This window comes from Rattus norvegicus, chromosome 1 (assembly GCF_036323735.1).
Source record: "Rattus norvegicus strain BN/NHsdMcwi chromosome 1, GRCr8, whole genome shotgun sequence".
Lineage (NCBI taxonomy): Eukaryota > Metazoa > Chordata > Mammalia > Rodentia > Muridae > Rattus > Rattus norvegicus.
This window is the reverse complement of record NC_086019.1, coordinates 177,887,941-177,908,443: the sequence shown is the minus strand read 5'-3', so window position 1 is coordinate 177,908,443 and position 20,503 is coordinate 177,887,941. Positions and strand designations below refer to the sequence as shown.

Here is a 20,503-nt window from a genome sequence, read left to right as displayed (position 1 = left end):
AGTGCTGGAGAGCTGCCCCTAGTGGTATGGGTGCCCAAGAGCTGGTAGGCCAACCAGATCAGCTACTACCCAGGCCCAGATCCAGGGCTTAGAATTGGCCCACCTACCCCATCTATGAATTGCTGGAGAGCATGAAGGCCCTGGTTCTGCAGATCCAAAGGTTCAGGATCTTCATGACACAGGGCAGTGACAGGATATCCAAGGAATCCCCCTGAGGATCCAGTATAGACACAGTAGCAGAAGCCAGAGGCCTCCAACCAGACCAATGACTCAGTGCAATGAATATTTGCAAGTAAAGATGTGTGGAAAAGGGGGGGGTATACTGTGGGACACACCATAACATACTACCACTATGTTTTCTTATGTTTTATTTTTATTTTTATTTTCCTTTGGAGGACAATGTTGCAAGGGCAGAGTATGGGTAGGAAAGGACTGGGAGATGACTGGGATTGGAGCCCATAGTAAGAAACAATCAATACAAAATATATACATAATTTAAAAATATCATTCCGAAGGAAACTATGGGATCCATGACATAGAAAAAGAAGAACTCTTGCCCTAGAGTGGAATACCCTCAATTTCTCTGAACCTCATTTTCCTCTCCTGTAAAATATACGAGAAAGATGGAGTCCGAAGTCCCTACCGTTTTGTGCTGTATTTACTGTGCAGATGCTGAGTGGAGAGCCCTGGTGCTTCATTACAAACCTCAACTTAGTAAAGCCGGCTGCTTCTGGTTTGTTTTTGGTTTTTTGGTTTTTTGGTTTTTTTTTTTTTTCTTTCCCCAGAGGAAGCCATTGTCTGGCACGCACAGGAAGGCTCAGCTGGAGCTCTGAGAAGTATGGCAGGGGTGAAGGTGACACAATAAGGGAAGGAAACAGTCTCTTGAAAAGCAGTCAATTATCTTCAACAAGTTGCCAACAAACTGGAAAGTTTGTCTTGTTTTGTTTTCAGGTGAGGCCGAATGCCAGCTTTTGGAAGATAAAGTGGGTTAGATGGCTGGGTTCTGGACACCCCCTAAATGAGAGGGGAGATTGTTAAGGTAATGCTAGCAACAGAAGAAACCATGCAGTCGAGTGACTGTCACCCAAATCATCAAAAGGAACACAAATGAGAAAAGCACAAGGGCTCTCATTTCTACAACTTTACACTCCGTGTCCTTTGCCTTTTTAAAGTAAATGTCATGGGGCATGGTGGCACACTTACGCAGCCCCAGCACTTGGGAGGCTAAGAAAGGAATTATGAGTTCAAGATCAGCCTGGTCTACAAACATATAGCAAGATCCTCTCTCTAGGGCGGGTAGGTGAGGGTAGTGTCAGATTTTAAACAAGGATTGGCTGAGTCTCTTTTAAAAGTAATTAAAGCAAGATGACTTACAACTTGATCCGCGCGGCGCCTGCGTGCTCTGTGACCTTTCCCATTCTGTCGCGGAATCTAGTGTGGCCTTGATCCCGCTGAGATGCTTCAAAGCTTTATTAAGAAGGTCTGGGTCCCCATGAAACCCTACTATACCCAGGTTTACCAGGAAATTTGGGTAGGAGTGGGGTTGATGTCCCTCATCGTTTATAAAATCAGGAGTGCTGATAAAAGAAGTAAAGCTCTGAAAGGCTGCAGTCCTGCGCATGCCCACGGCCATCACTAACTGCTCCCCCAGTCCACTCAGGATGAATACGTCAGCTGAACTTAAGCAAGCTGTGTAGATGGGAACATGGAATATCACTGTACAGTTACCTAAGTACCGTTTACAATGTGGCATTAATAAATGTGTCTGAGAAGCACCACTCCCTGTGGATACCACTGTCTGCTCCCCTGAATAAATCCTTGGTAAAGCGGCCGGCTCCATCAGAACCTCTGAGACGACTTCCTTAGGGATCCTGAGGACCAAGAAGCAGTGTTTGCTGCCCTAAGATTGGACATCAGGATCTAGTGTTAACTTTGATATTATTAACTAATAATATTCAATAATTATTTGTCAAATGGTTTTGCTTCTGCCTATCATCTGACCTCTCTGTCTTGTTTTCATATTTTGGGAAAGAAGATGTTAATTATTTAAAGGAAAAAAAAAGATGACTTACAACTTGAAAAACTTTAGCTGCAAGTTCTAAAGTAATTTAATGCATTTTAATTCTTTCTGAAACCTATTTTCACATGGTAGAAATATTGAGGATACTTATAAATAAAAGACAAACTATGTCTCTTCCACCAACCACCACCGCCGCCGCCGCCACCATATATAAAATGAAGTGGCCCAAGCCTGTAATCCCAGGATGATCCGAATTCAAGGATAGCCTGGGCAATTTTGCAAAGTCCTACCTAAAAAAATAAGTTAAAATGCTTTCTTGGCCACTGGAGTGTAACCCAATGACTGAACAGTGGGTTCAGTCCTCAGAAATACGCACACAGCAAAGGAAAACGCCTCTGAGATATTTACACAATGACAGTAGCATATTTTCCTGACATACGGAGACCAGCCACCCTGATGCACAAATCATGCTAAATCATCTCAGCAAACTCCCCATGAAACATATTGCCATCCTTTTAAATGAACAGCCTCACACCCTCTTCTCAAGGAACGGAGAAAATCCTAAGGGGCTCTACGGTCAGGACTCCCCATTTTCTTTCTCCTTAGCAGGACTCGAACCCTTTCCAAGAAGTACCACAATGTGGGAGAGATGAGTGTGGGCAGTTAGGAAGCAGGATCGGAGCTCACAAACCCCCACTAAATAGTCACAGGCCAGCTGGGAAGGGACCGTGTCAGTGAGAGCCAGGAGGAAACTGAACTGCTCTTGAGGCAGCTGGGCTGGATGGCGGCCAGTCTCCTTCCTGGGTCACAGAGGCTCCGCACAGTTCTGTGAACACCGCCCCTCCCCCACCCTGCAAATGCACCCAAAACAAGAAATGCTCGCTGGACGTAGGGTCTGTTTTCACCTTTGTAAGTGAAAAGATTGAACTAGGTTTCCACTGCGGGTCAAGGGACAGGGGACAGTGAGAACCAGATGAGTACGTGCTGTGTGCTGCGTCAGAAACTTGCAGGGTTGTTTGGAAAGACTGAAACTAAATAAAGACTTATTAGCATAAGACGAGCGTTGTGAAATTTGGTCAAAGGATTTTATGCAATGATGCTCTTTTGACAAACGCCTTCACGAAGATGGAGAAAGTAGAGAAAAATGGAGCACTTTATTTAAGGGAGAAAACCGTTGTTACGTATCAACTTGTATGTTTTATGCCAACAACCAGTTTCTTTGACACTAGACCCTGAGTGCTGGCTTTCTCCCACAAAAGGAAAGTAAATTTCTTTTCACAAAACTAAAGTGTACTTTAAAAAAACAAATTTTTAAAGCAAATAACCAACACTAGACAAGTTAATCTTTTTTTTTTTTTTTTCTTTCTTCTCTTTACCAATCTTCCTCTTTATCTGGGCTTATCTTCAGACTTCTAAGAGGAAAAGTTGACGTCGAACCCTACTTAGTTCCCTTTTTGCTTTTGTAACTTTTTTCTCACATTTCCTCTATGGTGCTAGTATTTTATTGTCCCATTGCAAACCAAATAGCATCAGGTTTTAGTGAGAAAGTAATTATGGAACTGAAAAACAGACCTCCACACGCAGAAACGGTGTGCTTTCTGCTCACGGCATGTGGGTGGTCAGGAGTTATTTTCCAGAAGGGTGCACTGAACCACTGAACCAAGACATCAAGGCAGTGATGGTGCCCCTCTCCTGGGGACAGAATCTTTCCTAAGTGCCTGTAGTGCACTGTGTCTTTCGGAGGAAAGAGTCCTGAGGACTGGGTCCAACTGGGAGGAGTGTTACTCAGGCTAGCCAGAGACAACATGGCTGGATGCACAGTCCCAGTCTTCATGATCTTTGTTCCCCACAAGGAGACAAGGTCAGGGTGCATTTATACAGAGGAGCATGTAGGGAGGCTGAAGACAAGGGCTGAGTGTGTGGAGAGGGTCAAGAGAAGAGACTGAATTGTGGAGCCACAAAAGAAGGCCGTGCCAGAGTGGCCTTTATGTTGACTGCTGAGAGGTTTGGCTCAGAGTAGCCGCCCATCACTACAGGCTGAATGCGACAAATTGGCAAACGGGAGAGCTATTTTTCTTCCTCTTTTCTTCTTCTTCTTCTTCTTCTTCTTCTTCTTCTTCTTCTTCTTCTTCTTCTTCTTCTTCTTCTTCTTCTTCTTCTTCTCCTTCTTCTTCTTCTTCTCCTTCTTCTTCTTCTTCTTCTTCTTCTTCTTCTTCTTCTTCTTCTTCTTCTTCTTCTTCTTCTTCTTCTTTTTTCTTTTTTTCGGAGCTGGGGACTGAACCCAGGGCCTTGCGCTTGCTAGGCAAGCGCTCTACCACTGAGCTAAATCCCCAACCCCGGGAGAGCTATTTTTATTCTTTTATATACTTCCTTTTCATCTCAACTATATTTTTTTTAATTCTTCCTTCCCTAAGTAGTTTGTAAGCTCTGTTCTTCACAGCTCTAATTTATGTTTTTTTTATTTGTTCGTTTATCTCTCTTTCCTCCTTTCTTCTGATTCCCCTCCTCTTAGAGCGTTATAAAAACTAACACTTTAAAATTTCCCGGGGTTGGGGATTTAGCTCAGCGGTAGAGCACTTGCCTAGTGAGCGCAAGGCCCTGGGTTAGGTCCCCAGCTCCGGGGAAAAAAAGAAAAAAAAAAAAAAAGAAAAGAAAATTTCCCCCTTTGTTTGTGTACTCTGATCTATAAACCAGAAATGTGTTCCTTGTCTTTCCTTATTGTTTATTATTTGAGAAAAGACTCTCATGTATCCCAAGGCGTGAAGTTGTTGTGTAGCTGAGAATTGTTTTAAACTTTGGATCCCGTTGCTTCTGCCTCTCAAGTGCAGGAGTTACAGTGTGTACCATCACAGCATTTTTTGTGTACTGGGGATCAAACCCAAGGCCTTGGGCGTTCTAAGTAGACAATGTCAACTGAGCTACATCTCCAGTCTCAAACTGGGACTTTGTATTGGGCTGAATCTCTCAGTTGTCTAATTAACTGTGCAAAGTTTAGTCTCTTGGTAATACCATCATCATCATCATTTAAATAACAGTGAACACACATGTATAGGGAAGAATGCAACATGGGTCACAGCTTCATCTGGAAAGACCTTTCCCAGACGACCAAGAAGCATCCTTACAGATGAGCTACTAACATCTCTAGTGGAGAAGGACAAAGCCCAGGGAATCTTTACCCTCAAGCCTAGTCTGCGGCTGTGTATCACCTCCTGGTGAAATTCAAATGAAGGCAATGACTGCCACTAGAAAGATTTCTGAGAGTACTTTAAACACACTGCAGGGTTGTTTCCCTGGCTCAGCTGCTTCCGAGAAATCCCCACTTAAATCCATGTATGGTCATTTTATATCTGCCATTGCACATTCTTGTCTGCTGCATGAAATCTCGCCAATGACTTTTTTTTTTAAATTAACCACACCCCAAACAGCAGAACAGCCTGTGTATACACATGCTCTGGAAAGGCCCAAGTCAGGTCCTGGGTGTAGGCACAGGACAAACCGCATGGTCTGCTTTGGCAGCCCTGCCCTCACCTGCAAGCTGCCCACACACACTCCCTTCCAAAACGTTGCTCCTCTCATGCCAGTAGTTGGCTGAGCTACCATGAGAGGAAGCCTGTGATGGTGGGTAGGGGTCAATATTATATTGACTGGGCTTCTAGATTAAAACTTAATCAACCCAATTCACATTGGAACTCCTACCTTGTCTTAAAAATCTTGGGCAATCAAGAGTTAATGGGTATGGAAGCTGGTATAGTTCGGGGCTGCATCCAAGGCCAGCTGAACAGGCAGAAGGAAGGGTTTGGTTCTGGCGAGGCTACAGACAGGCCATCTGGATGCTGGGAAGACACAGAGCGCCAGCAGCAACTTTCCTTCTCAGTGTTAGGCCTCATTGAGTCTGGCCTAGAAAGCCTTGGGTTTAAGGTGTGAATTGGGATTCGTCTTGCAACAGGGATTTGATATTTTGAATTTTTTTTAAAACAAACATATACTGTATCTATTCTTTGACAAAAAGGTCATGGAGGAATGTATACACAAGTAAATATATTTAGAGAAATGGGGCTTAGGCTCCATGGAAGATATCTTAGCTATCATACACAAAACCCTAGTTTGATTGCCACAGTGTGTGTGTGTGTGTGTGTGTGTGTGTGTGTGTGTGTGATGTATATATAAAAGAGCAAATTTTTCTAAATTTAAAAATATAGAGAGATTCAGTGAGTTTCAACATTTTTGCTAGAAATCTGGATAGATTATTTAGAAGGAAAAATTGCTTTTTATTTTTTGTAGTATATCTCTCTCTACTGTTCTTCTGAAGGTTTATTTTTTCCTATAGGCCCCTTGAAAAGTAACTGTTATTTACATTTGTAATTAATTATATTAGGCATAATGGGTCAATTGAAATTCCTTTCATTGGAATTTTTCTTTCTCTTACTAAAATTGAAAAACAAAAAGAAAAAAAGCCTAGAGGGAAATTGTAGCAATTTCCCTCTCTCTATCGCTCTCCAACACACTCTAGAAACCACCCATTTCAAGATAGCATCTGGTCTCCACCGGCCATAGCACTGTTTGCTTTGCCTGTGTAATTCTTAACAATGAAAGGAAAAAGTGAACATGAGTTCAACCAGACAAAATGAAGCAGAATATTATCCTTCAGAGAAGACTTACCTTACCAAAGAGGAAATAACACAAAGCAAAATGGACAAAGTGAGGGACACATTTGTAGTTTTTATGCTTTCTCCCCTCTCTGAGGCATTAATTGCCACCTAGCAGCATCTAAGGGAATTTCACACTTAGCTTGGGACAGAAAGTCTAGAAAACCTTTCAAAAGGGCCTACCTAAGACACCATTGGCCTACTTCAGGGTGGACTTTTTCTCTCTCCTTGAGGAAAGGAAATAGAACAGAGCAAATAAATATGTCTGCATTATTTATAAAAGTCTTCTGACATGAAATGTCCATTCTTCTGTTACCTTTCCCACCTCAGCAACAAGCCAAAAGAACCCTGGAGCCGTTCCCAACAATAAGAGATGCTAACTGTGGCCCATAGGGAAAGAAATACTTGTTTTTAGTACAGAGAGCACTTTTCCAAATAACCTCAGAATATATTCCTATTTTTAAAAACTAGAGCAGAATGTTAGGTCAGCAATGAACGTTTATTTAGAAAAAAAGTCCTTATAAGGGATAAAATAATTTCTACATGAAACTATTATTCAAATGTATTAAAGAAAGTTATCTTTATTTCTCCTTTATAAATCTCAGTTTGTGGCAGAGGCAGGCAGATCTTTCAGAGTTCAAGGCTAACCTGGATTACATAGCAAGTTCCAGAACAGCCAGGGCTATAGAGAGAGACCTTGTCTCCAAAAGAAGGAAGGTGAGAAGAAGGAAGAGGAGGAGGAGGAGGAAGAAGAGGAGGAAGAAGAGGGAGAGGAAGAGGAAGAGGAGGTGGAGGAAGAGAGAGGGGGAAGGAGAAGGAGGAGATTTATTTCTATTTCTGCTTTTTTTTTCATGCATGGCATATGTATGAGTTCAATTGCATGTGGACCACCATATGCCTGTGGAGGTCTGAGGACATTAATGTTGGTCCTCAAGGTCCACCTGTGCTTGAGTCTAGCTTTTCTGTTGTCATTGCTGCATACATCAGGCCAGCTAGTCTCTTGTCTCTGTCTCTTATTTCACCTAAGGTGGGTGTATTAGTCAGGCTTCTCTAGAGTCACAGAACTTATGGAATGTCCCTATATATTAAGGGAATTTATTGTGGTGACTTATAGTTTGTAGTTCAACTAATCCAACAATGGGCAGCTGTGGATGGGAAGTCCAAGAATTTATTAGTTGCTCAGTCCTACAGGCTGGTCGTTTGGTCTTCTGTATTAGTAGGTTCCAACAGATGTGCTAGCAAGCACTTAGCACACAGTTGAAAAGGAGTGAAACTTCCTTCTTCCAATGTCCCTTATGTAGGCCTCCAGCAGAAGGTGTGGCCCAGATTAAAGGTGTGTACTACCATGCCTGGATGTGGGACTTGTGTTGTCCCAGGCTGACCTTGAACTCTGAGATCTCCTTACCTCAATCTCCTGGGATTAAAGGTATATACTACATTGCGTGGGCCTAAGCTTTCCATGGCCACTAAGCCTCAAGATCTCTATGCCAAGATCCAAGTCAGAAACTTGTGTCTTCCAGCCTCAGGATCTGGATAACAGGTGAGTTCTCTAATTCTGGATTGTAGTTCATTCCAGATAAAGTCAGGTTGACAATCAGGAATAGCCACTACAATCCACCCCTTGTCAACTTGGCACAAATCATATCTCATATCCAAATGAAACAATAACCAGGTCATAATTACACCTAATAGTTATGATATAACTATTCCTTGAACAATTACAAACATATTTGTAAATTTAGAATAGGTCAATGTCCCTTGGGAACATACTTTTAGTATCTCAACTTAAATACTGATTGATGACATAGAAATTGGAAGAAAGCACAAATATCTATACAAATGTGTTCTTAAAATAAAATAGAAGCATTCATATTACTTTATAATCCTGTTTCACAACTGGTCACATGGTCTTAGAAGGTATTTATAACTACCTTCCTCTACCACCCATTCTATATTTCCTCCATACTCTGCAAGCACCCCAGCAAGTCCTGGCTCTTCCCCTGGAGGAATGACCCATACCTTCACTCCTGATGGGTCTGTGCCCTTTGTCATACTGCATGGACCAGGCTGTTGTGATTTACCAATGATTTTAATCACAGGACAAGAACACTGTGGTAGTAAGAGACACCCTAAAGGATCTCCTACACATCAGACATAATCCTTCTTCCCTACGTTGTGGAGAGGCAATCCAATTTCCCCATGGTAATCTGGATCTTTCATCCCTCCTAACACTGTTACTCCTTTCTTAGCTGCTGGTTTAAGGGCATTAGAAACCCAAAATGATCTGAGCTTCCGGTTCACTGGAATGTCTGTTGTGGCTCCTGGTAGGAGCACTCATCCCCCTCTGGAACTAAAACTTTTGGGCCAGCAGAATCTAGGGATGTAGGGACAGGAAGCAAAAAGTTTCCTAGAGGGTCACTAGGAGTGACAGTGAGTGGAACTATTCCCTTTTCCACCCCTTGATTCCTGGACCCATGGATCTCAGCTATGGAAGAAACTATACCATATGTCAGATGCTGATTCAAAGCATATCCTGCCTTCTGAAGAACTCTTCGCCAGCCCTCCATGCTGCTGCCACCAAATTGGCACTGTAACTGTGTCTTCAAAAGACCATTCCTGGGCTGGAGAGATGACTCAGCGGTTAAGAGCACCCGACTGCTCTTCCAGAGGTCCTGAGTTCAATTCCCAGCAACCACATGGTGGCTCACAACTATCTATAAAGAGATCCGATGCCCTCTTCTGGTGTGTCTGAAGACAGCGACAGTGTACTTATATATAATAAATGAATAAAACAAAACAAAACAAAAGACCATTCCATCTTTCTATCAGACCAACTGCTTCAGGATGTAGGGAACATGGTAAGTGTGATGGTTTGTATGTACTCGGAAGGTGTGGCCCTGTTGGAGTATATGTAGTGTTGTTGGAGTAGGTGTGTAACTGTTGGTGTGGACTTTAAGATCCTCATCAGAGCTGCCTGGAAGCTAGTACTCTGCTAGCAGGCTCCACATAAAGATGTAGAACTCTCAGCTCCTCCTGCACCACGCCTGCCTGGATGCTGCCATGCTCCCACCTTGATGATAATGGACTGAACCTCTGAACCTGTAAGCCAGCCCCAAATAAATGTTGTCCTTATAAGAGTTGCCTTGGTCATGGTGTTTGTTCACAGCAATAAAACCCTAAGACAGTAAGACCAGTGGATTCCATGATCGTGGGCCCACTGTGGCACTTCTCTGGCTTGAAATGAGTTCCTTGGTCAGAAGCAGTACTGTGCAGAATACCATGATGGCAGATAAGGCATTCTGTAAGTTCATGGATGGTGGTTTTGGCAGAAGCATTATGTGCAGGAAAGGCAAATCCATAACCAGAATAAGTACCTACTCCAGTAAGAACATAACATTGTCCTTTCCACAGAGGAAGTGGTACAACGTAGTCGACCTGCCACCAGGTTGGCTGGTCACCTCGAGGAATGGTGCCATATCTGGGGCTCAGTGTTGATCTCTGCTGTCAGCTGATCTGGCATTCAGCAAGCCAAGGTCAGCCTTGGTGAGTGGAAGTCCATATTGTTGAGCCCAAGCATAACCTCCATCTTGGCCACCATGGCCACTTTGTTCATGTGCTCATTGAGCAATAACAGGGATGGCTGGGCAAAGAGGCTAACTGTCCACAGAACGGGTCATCTTATCAACTTGATTGCTGAACTCCTCCTCAGCTGAAGTCAACTTTCAGTGAGCATTTACATGGGACCCAAATATTTTCACATCCTTTGCCCATTTGGAGAGATCTATTCACATACATCTTCCCCAGACCAATTGTGATCTTTCCAAGTCCCTGACCATTAAGCCAATCCATTCATACATCTGGCCATTTCTTTTTCCAAACAAACTGTAATTCCGTGTGTACTGCCCGAAGTTCTGCCCACCTTGAAGATTTTCCTTCACCCTTGTTTCAGGGTTGTCCTAGAAAGGGTTTGTAATGCTGCAGCTGTCCACTTCTGAGTGGTGCCTGCATAACTTGCAGAGCCTTTAATAAACCAGGTCCTAGTCTTTCCTTGGGTCAGCCGATCACAGGGAACACCCCATGAGGCTATAGGTGCACGGTTGGCAGCAGATGGCATCGTAACAGCAATAGAAACCATAGGCATTTGAACAACTTCTTCATGGAACTTTCTTGTGCCTTCAGGACCTGCCTGAGCCTGATGACATACATACCATTTCCATCTGATAATAGACTGCTGCTGTGCATGTCTTGGAGGGTCCGATAACACTCAGCTCATGATGGGCAGTTTAGATAGCATGGTAACTTGGTATCATATTGTCAAATGTTCAGTTCTCACTAAGGCCCAATAGCAGGCCAAGAGCTGTTTTTCAAAGGTAGAATAGTTGTCTGCGGAGGATGGTAGAGCTTTGCTCCAAAATCCAAAAGGTCTCTTCTCTAGATGTAGCCAAGTTGACAACCAGGAATAGCCATTACAGTGAGTAAGGGTGAAGCGTACATCACTGTATCCAACTGAGCCATCGTCCCAGCCCTGGGTGTCTGTACTTCAAACACCACTGGTGTGGTTTCTTCTTATCAGCCAGACACCCTGCATATCAGTCTGTAAGGGGGAACTGTATTGCCGTGCTTCATCAACCTTGGCAACTAAACAAAATGCATAGAGTCAGCAAAAGTGAGTAAGTCAAAATTAAATATTTAGGGACTGGGCATGGTGGCACATGCCTTTTATCCCAGAACTCTGAAAGGCAGAGACAGGTGGATCGATATGAATTTGAGGCTGGCCTGCTTTACATAGCAAGATCCAGGCCAACCAAGGCTACATACTGAGACTCTGTCTCGGGGGAAAAAAATTTTCAAGAAGACTTCAAAAGCTAGGGGTTTTTTGGGTTTTTTTTGGGGGGGGGTTGTTTGGTTTGGTTTTTTCTTGTTGTTGTTTGTTTTGCTAACAGGGTTATTTGAGATATGCGAGTGGAGGGAGGCTGTTCACTGTACACTTCCCATCTGCTGTTCTTCATTTAGTTAATTAGTAAGCATTGCTACTTCTACGATTGTCTCAATATGTATCATCACTATGGCAACAGCAACTTTGGGAATAAGTGGATTCTAAAGGCACTAATAAGGATAGCTAGCACTTACAGAATACTCATCACATGCCCAGCAGTAACCTAAGCACTTTATGTGAGAATTCCCCTAAATGTCACAATGATCAAAAGAAGCACTGCCAACCTGTTCCCCTGCACTGGTGCACATTCACTAGACACAGTAAGGTAGTGGTTTGAATGAAAAATGTCTCCCTCAGGCACATATCTAGACATTTGTTCCCTAGTTGGTGGTATGTTGAGGGTGTGATGGTTTGTATATTCTAGGCCCAGAGAGTGGCAGGATCAGAAGGTGTGGCCTTGTTGGAGTGGGTGTGTCACTGTGGGTGTGGTCTATAAGAACCTCATCCTAGCTGCCTGGAAATCCATCTTCCACTAGCAACCTTCAGATGAAGATGTAGAACTCTCAGCTCTGCCTAGATGCTGCCCTGCTCCCACGTTGATAATAATGGACTGACCCTCTGAACCTGTAAGCCAGCCCCAATTAAATGTTGTCCTTATAAGAGTTGTCTTGCTCATGGTATCTCTTCACAGCAGTAAAACCCTAAGACAGGAGGTTATGCAGAGTTCAGGAGTAGAGCCTTGTTGGAGGAAGTAAGTTACTAGAGTTAGGCTTTATAGCCAGTTTGCTCTCTCATTTTGGATGTAGTTGAAGACATAGCCTTTCATCGTCGTCGTCGTCGTCATCGTCGTCGTCATCATCACCACCACCACTACCACCAATGAGGCTTTTTGTGCACTGAAGACAAAATAAAGTCTTCGGTGAGTTGCTTCTGGTCATGGTATTTTGTCACAGCAACAGAAAAGCAACTAGCACACGTAAGGATATTTTCACACATGTATATAATACACTTTGATCATATTCCCCTATACCCCATACCTAACTTTATCACCTCTGTAACTTTAATTTTTTCAAATCTTATTTTTAATGATGGTTCTTAAACCCTTAACCTCTCTTGTAGCCCACCACCCACCAGAGATAGTAGAAAAGAAAGGGTATGGGAAGAAGTGGACCTGTTTAGAAAGGTTCTTTGGAGCAACTCCCATCTATGTTGTCTGGGAATCAGCAGTTCAGTTCACAGGTGAGCAGTGGCAGCTCGATCCACTTGCAAACACCTCGCAGATATGCAAGGAGTCCAGTTCGGTAGTCAGGATAGCAAACAGGAATCAGCAGCAGTGGCACCACCTAGCAGAGACAGCCAGGACTCGGCATGTATGAGTCAGCAGGAGGGACCAGGAGGGAGTTCTCAGCTGTCCCTCTCTCAGAGAATCCAGAGACCAACAGCTAGCTCTATAAGCCTAGCTCAGCTTCTGCAATGTCCACTGAGTCCTATTTATACCCTGCAAACATCATGTGTCCTCCATGGGTCTTGTCTGAGCATGTGAGTCTGTCTCAGCTGACATCACTCTGCCAACCAGTCTGAGTCCTTGGAAGTGGAGAGAAACTGCAGCATACCTCCCAAACATTGTGATCTCCCCCAACAAAATAGAAATAATAATAAAATAAAACGAGTCCAATTTGTGTTGTGCGTATGCTCACTTTTTTTGGAACATGGTCAATCTCCCAGTGGCCAGTCCCCTAAGGAAAGCTGAGTCGTTCCTCACCCCTGCCAGAAGCCATCCACTGTGGAGAGCTGCACTTCAGCATCCACATCACAGTGCTTGCGAGTTCTCTTTGGTGACTTCCTTTTTAGGTTGTTCCCTTTTTTGAGGAGGAGGGGGTGATCACAGGAGTCTTCCATGCCCCTTCCTCTCAAGTATGCCTCTGCAGCCATCGATGTCACTGCCAAAGTAGCTTCCTTACTCCTTACAGACCATGGGTTTCCGCACGATTTCTGACCACAGCACAGGCCACAAACATACACCCACCACCTCCCACTCCCCCACCCCACCTCCTGCCACAGAAGAATCACACATCCAGACACGGTCCTTGGAGGCAGCACAGCCTGGACATCACCATGGCGTCCCATGGCAGGGCAGGCCACTCATACCAATATAACCCCCCAGTGGGGGAGGGGGGAACCCAGCAGCATGGTCCACAGACATCAACATGGCTTCAGGCTACAGCACGGACCAGGGACATGAGCATGGCCTCAGTGGTGCCAGGAGCCACAGACATCAACCTGTCCACAGGCTGCATCACAACCACTTACTCACACATGACTCTTAGTGGCAGCACAGACCATGGTGGTCCTTGAGTGAGGTCCAATCCAGAAAGTAAACTGTTCTTTATCTCGGCCTCTGTTAGGGAATCCAGGACCGGTGGCCTGTTGGGGGAGAGGTGGGGGCTGAGTCTGTCTGGCAAGCCCCAGGCCTGGCCTGGCTTTCTTCTGGGCTGATCTCATAGTCAATTTTTTTTTTAAAGAACCATCATTCCGCTGAGTGTTTGGCACACACCTTTAATCCCAGCACTCTGAAAGTTCTAGGGCAGCCTAGTCTACACACAGTGAGTTCTAAGAGAGCCAGAGCTACCCAGTGAGACCCTGTTTCCAAAATAAATGAAGAAATCATTTAAAAAATTCCCACCAGCAGCGCATAAGGGTTCCCTTTTCTTCGCATACTTTCCAGCATTCGTTTGTTTTTAATATTTATTCACTTATTTGTTTTTAGAGACAGAGCCTCTCTGTTAAGTAGCTCTACTGTCCTGGAACTTGCTTTATGGATCAGGCTGGTTCCAAACTCACAAAGCTCCATCTGCCTCTGCCTCCTGGGCACTAGAATTAAAGGTGTGGACCACCATCCCCAGCCATATTGTTGTTTATCGTCTTAACAATCGCCATCCCAATGAGGGTGACAGGGAACCTCAGTGTGTTCTAATTTGCATTTCTCTGATAAGACTGAATATCTATTTCTTGTGTTCATTAACCATTTGTGCTTCACCTTTGCTGTATCTGTTCATTAGCCCATTTATTTGTTTTATTTCTTACTACTTCTGACTTCTTTCTATGTTCTAAATGTCAATCCTGTCAGAAGCATATCTAGCAAGGATTTTCTCCCATTCTGCAGGCTGTCCCTTCATTTCATTGTTTTCCTCCTATGCAGAAGCTTTTTAATTTTGTGAGATCCCACTTGTCAAGTGTTGCTACTGTTTTCTGAGAATCGGAGCCCTTGCCTGTGCCTGTGTCTTAAGGTGGTTTTCTTACCTTTTCCTCTACCATTTTGGAGTTTCAAGGTTTACCTTGTCTTAAACCTATCTGGAGTTGATTTTAAAGGCAGTGTTGGGGGTCAGATTTTCAGACTTGCTCAAGCTAGGTACACATTCCACCACTGTCCTTCAGTCTCCACAGATTATCTTCATGCAACATGATTTGACAATACAAAAAGGCTCAGGGAGGCCAAATACGTTATAAAAGGCCTCAAGGCTTAAAAATAGCTAAACTCAAATACAGATTTAGATCTCCATAATTTTGAAGACACACACACACACACACACACACACACACACAGAGAGTTCTTATAACTCTCTTCTATTCCCACTGCAGTCCATGAAAATGGCCCTCCCACACACACTTTTGGGCTCCCAGCTGTGACGGTTAATAGGTGAGTACAAATACCCATCTTCTTTGCCTCTTGACTACGGGTGCCCTGTGACCAACCAGCTGCCTCAAGCATCTGCCTTCGTGCATTCCCCGCCACCGTGGACTGCATCCTCAAACTGTAAGCCAAAAGAAATCCTTCCTTCCTTCCTTAAGTTGCTTTTGCCAGGTAGTTTGTTGCAGGAAGAAGAAAAGTTAACCCACGCACCAGCTTAGACCTCCACATATATGCCCACCACTTATTTCATACGTGCACCTGGATGTCCGACATTCCAAACTTGAAATGTGAAAAATGGTCCTACAGGCATAACATAAGCTCCACTTTGACAGATTTTTTTTTTTTCACATGAGAAAGAGAATCATGTCTCCTGCCCCCTGGTGGACGTTTAAAATACTGCTGCATATGGATCCGGGGCTGTAGTCATTGGTTGAGATGCCTGTGAAGGCCAGTAGAGGGCATTGGATTCCCTGAAACTTAGAGGCTGCTGAGTCCTAGGAACTGAACAAACCCAAGCAAGCCCTCTGTAAGAGTAGCAAGCCCTGCCAAGTCATCTCTTCAGGCCCCAGAAATTACCTTTACCCTAAAAAGGTCTGGCCTCACTTACTAATAGCTTTAAAGAACAGTGCTCAACTGAGTTGGTTGCCCTACAACATTCTTGCTGATCAACTTTTTAGCTCCTGGCTAAAGACATCACCAGCCTAAACCTTGTATTTACGGTTAGGAGTGTGGGAGCAAAAGGAAGCCATGGCACCTGTCTGGGGATACCAGCTAAGTCTGTCTGTCTTCCTTCACCTTATTGTGTGCATGTGTATATATACATGTGGAAGTCATGGACACTGGAGGAGACTTTAGAAGATTTTTAGAGCTATTTTTGGTGTGTTGAGTCAATGGCTTTTTCTTCAGCTATTCCCAGGGTTTAGTGTAATTTTGCTACATAACCGTAGGGTCAGAGGCCACAGTGGACCAGTGTACACTGAAGGATTTATCCAGTCAGTACTCACACACTTTTATCATGTACAGTCACTACTCTAGGAATACAGAAACACACCAAAAAACAATGAACAGAATGGACAAAACTCTGAGCCTTCACCGAGCCAACGAGCTAGTGGGAATTTTGCTGATGCACTGAAAATTGAGTTTGGGGTTTGGTCAAAGTCTACAGTTACTGAGGTCTGAGGCAAAGTACTCCTCTGAGAGTGTTTCTTTGGATCATAATGTGCTTCTGAGAAGGATAGCATCAAAGGATAAAAGAAATTCTATGCAAAAAAGATGGCCATGGGCCTGAAGACCTTAGCGATGAGCTGCTAGCCTAATAGTATGTTTACCCTGGTGTGCGGGATTGCCAGTGTGTTCTCATTGAAGCGAAGGGGGTTTCGGTAGAACCCAAGAGGTAACAAGGGTAACTGCAAACACCACTAGCTCAAGAATCAACCTTTAGTTACAGAACTGAAGCAACTGACTTAAAACCTTCTCCCTGTTTCACTTCTGAAGACATCCTAGTTGGCTGGGACAGAGTATGAAGGGGAAAATGCAGGTAAGGACATAATCACCCTCAAGCTAGAAACTTCTATAATACTTTTATTACCATTCTGAATGTGTTAATTACTGATCTCATGTTACTAATGGACTAGTTGGCTTTAGTTGATTTATTGGCTTTTTTTTTAACTTATTAGACCAAAAATGTCAGATTGCTAACATACTTCATTCAAAAGCAGGGAAGAAGTCCACACTGGGTTTCCTTTCACCGTGCAGAGGGAACAAACTCGCTAGTATGTGGCACCAGTTCCGTCTCATTTCTTCAGGATACACAGATCTCCAGACATTTGCAAATCCACAGGAAAAAGATTCAACTTTGCTTTTATTTAGAAGTTACTCTTATATGGTTCTTTAAAAGCCACTGGGCAGGAGAGACAGCTCAGCAGTTAAGAACATTGGCTACTCTTCCAGAGAACTCAGGCTGGATTCCCAGTACCCACATGGTAGCTTATAACTCCAGTCAAAAGGGCTCTGAAGGCCCCCTCTGGCCTTCATCAACACTATATGCATATAGTACACAGAAAAACATGCAGATAAACTACTCACACATAAAAAATAAATAAAAATAAAATTATTTAAATAAAACTAAAAATCCTGGCCTTGCTTACTAACATGGTTTGCTGAGTTGGTATTCCCACAACATGTCTTTGTTGATCAGTTTTTCAGCATCATTAACCAAATTTCTGAAAACAGACATAGAACTAAATATGTAACATGTGCTTTAGGACCTTAAGGAGAAACACAGAGACAGAAAGAGAGAACCAGAACAACATGCCTCCTCTCCTGGCCTATAAATGGAGCTTTGTGAATAAGGAATATCATATTATTTTCTAGGATAGAAATCAAAATGGCAGGCTGGAGAGATGGCTCAGTGGTTAAGAGCAATCACTGCTCTTCCAGAGGTGCTGAGTTCAAATCCCAGCAACCACATGGTGGGTCACAACCATCTGTAAAGAGATCTGATGTCCTCTTCTGGTGTGTCTGAAGACCACTACAGTGTGCTTATATATAAAAAATAAATCTTAAAAAACAAATCAAAAGGGCATTTTTAGGAATGATAGGTCCTTTTTCATTAGACTTTTCATTAATTTAATCAAGATTTAGTGAACACCAGATGATATCCTAAGCTTTCTTCCAGATATGATGAATGCTTTAGTAAAAAAATTTTAAAGGGAGCCAGCTGTGGTGGGTGGCACACACTTTTAATCCTAGCATTCTGGAGATACAAGCAGCTGGATTTCCGAGTTAGAGGCTAGCCTGATCTATGTAGCAAGTTGCAAGACAGACAACACTAAATAGTAAGATCTTGTCTCAAAAGAAAATTAAAAGTTAAAACTTCCTATCTAGCCTGCATCGTAGTGCACCCCCTCTGTGAACACCTTTAATCCCAGCACTCAGAAGGCAGAGGCAGGTGCATCTCTAAGTTTGAAGCCAGCCTGGTCTACAGAGCAAGCTCCAGGACAGACAGGACTACACAGAGAAACCCTGTCTCAAAAATAAAACCAAAAAACACAAAAACACACACACAAAAAAATTCCTATCCTTGAATGTTTATATGGTTTCCTGTTATACATTTACAATAAACACAGACACATACAGACACATACAGACACACAGACACACATACACACACACATACACACACACACACACACACACACACCAGCTTTTATGTGAGCTAGAATCAGAAGGATTTTCTTTTCTTTGTTTCCACAAAGATCTTTCCTTAGTAGGTCCACAGTGGTAACATTATCATGCCTACAAGTTAATGAGAAAACAATGAAAGCGAAACAAAGGGCAAATCACTAAATAACATCTTTAATCACCGAAGCAGCAAAGAAATATTTTACTAGTAACTAAAAGACAAAATAAACCCAAATTAGAGGGGTTTTTTAAAATCTTTTTCTGCTCATCATTTTGACAAGACAGAAGGAAGACACAATTCCATGGTGCTGCTGAAAGTTATACAAAGTGGCCTGTCAGACGCCATGGAATAGAAGTTGATATTCAACCTTATAACTAACATATATTTATTGTAATTATATCTTCACTTTGACCTCACATGTTATAAATTCATCAATTACACAAAAGGTGCACATGTATAATAGTCATATTACTTTTGTAACAGCAAAAACTTGCTAAAAGCTCACCAATGATAAATTATTATATTTCCACATAATAGACTTCCATGCAACTACTAAAAATAATATAGGTCATTACCTACAGGCATGGTAAGTTAGCTAAAACTTTTTAAGTGTATCAGTAAGTGACAGTTTAGTATAATCTTATTTTAAAACATATTTGTGAGGCACATGACTATAGGAAAGAATTGTGAAGATTTTTATAACATTTTTAAAAAGAAATCCTAAAAGTAGATGTGCTAATTTGGGTGCTTTAAAAAAACTATTTTATGTATATGAGTGTTTTACCTATGTAGAAGCACAACATGTATGCACAAGTGTCGCTGAAACCAGAAGAAGCCAGATCCCCTAGAGTTACAGATGGTTGTAAATGGCACTCTGCAGTCGGTTCCCCAACTATTTTAAAATCAGCATTTAATTACCCATTCATTCAAAATCCATTGTTCATTCAGCAATACAAATTATTTACCTAATATGTGTTAGGCACTGTGCTGGTGCTGGGCAAACAAAACAGCCCTATCTATCAATTTAAAGTTCAATCCCAGAATCCACACAGTGCAAGGAGATAATCACCAACATTGTCTTCAGACTTTCACATAAGTGTATGCAGGGACACAAACACACAAAAAACATATGTAAAAACAAAAAATGTACATATATACACATACATAAAGATATTTAGAATGTGATACTAATTACTGTGAACAGAGACATTTAAGTGATGTGTTACTCCTCCTTTGAAGTTCAGATCCTTAAAGACCTGACTCTATTCTTCAACAGAACTGGCAGTCTGTAGATGTTAGGTAGATCAGTGAGCACAGAACTGTCTTGATTTCGTTTGGGGATAAATCAAAAGATGCTCTTTAAAAATCCGTAAGAAAACTCGCACCTTCCCCCTAGTGGCCTAATCTATCATATATGGCATTTGGTTGTGGACAGCGAAAATCAAATATCAGAACAGAAACCTGGTCCTACAATGGCAACTAATGATCACAAAATGAGTAATACGACCACGAGACACCAAGGAGCCTTTAAGGATGGGCTCGCCAAGTACTCAAGATATTCAGGGGCCAGGACCACAAACGAACGAACACACACACACACACACACACACACACACACACACACACACACACACACGAGAGGGTTTGGGGAGTGGGAAGAGGGACAGGGGGAGAGGGAGAGAGAGAGAGAGAGAGAGAGAGAGAGAGAGAGAGAGAGAGAGAGAGAGAGAGAGAATGAATGGTTCTGTGGCTTTTTCTGCAACCTCTTTCAGTCGTGCTGCTTCCCAAACCTCTGGGCACTGTGATGAAATCTATGCGGGTCCGCCACACCATCCCTAGCTGGGGGCGATGTTCAGTGGAGTGGACCGAGAGTTGGCGGGAATCTGCAATCCACTGGGGGGGGAGGGGGGAAACACGGAAACACAGCGCTTGACATGGAACCACGCCCCCAACCCTCTCTGCGCACAGGCATTCCCGGGTTTCCCACCAATCCCATTTTATCTGCTTTCGCAGGCCCCGCCCACCC

At 43.1% G+C, this 20,503-nt stretch overlaps 1 pseudogene; it reads left to right on the top strand.

Annotated features, from left to right (window-relative positions):
• Positions 1-1,387: 1,387 nt before the first annotated feature.
• Atp5mj-ps1 (ATP synthase membrane subunit j, pseudogene 1) lies at positions 1,388-1,778 on the top strand (annotated as a pseudogene).
• The last annotated feature ends 18,725 nt before the right edge of the window (positions 1,779-20,503 follow it).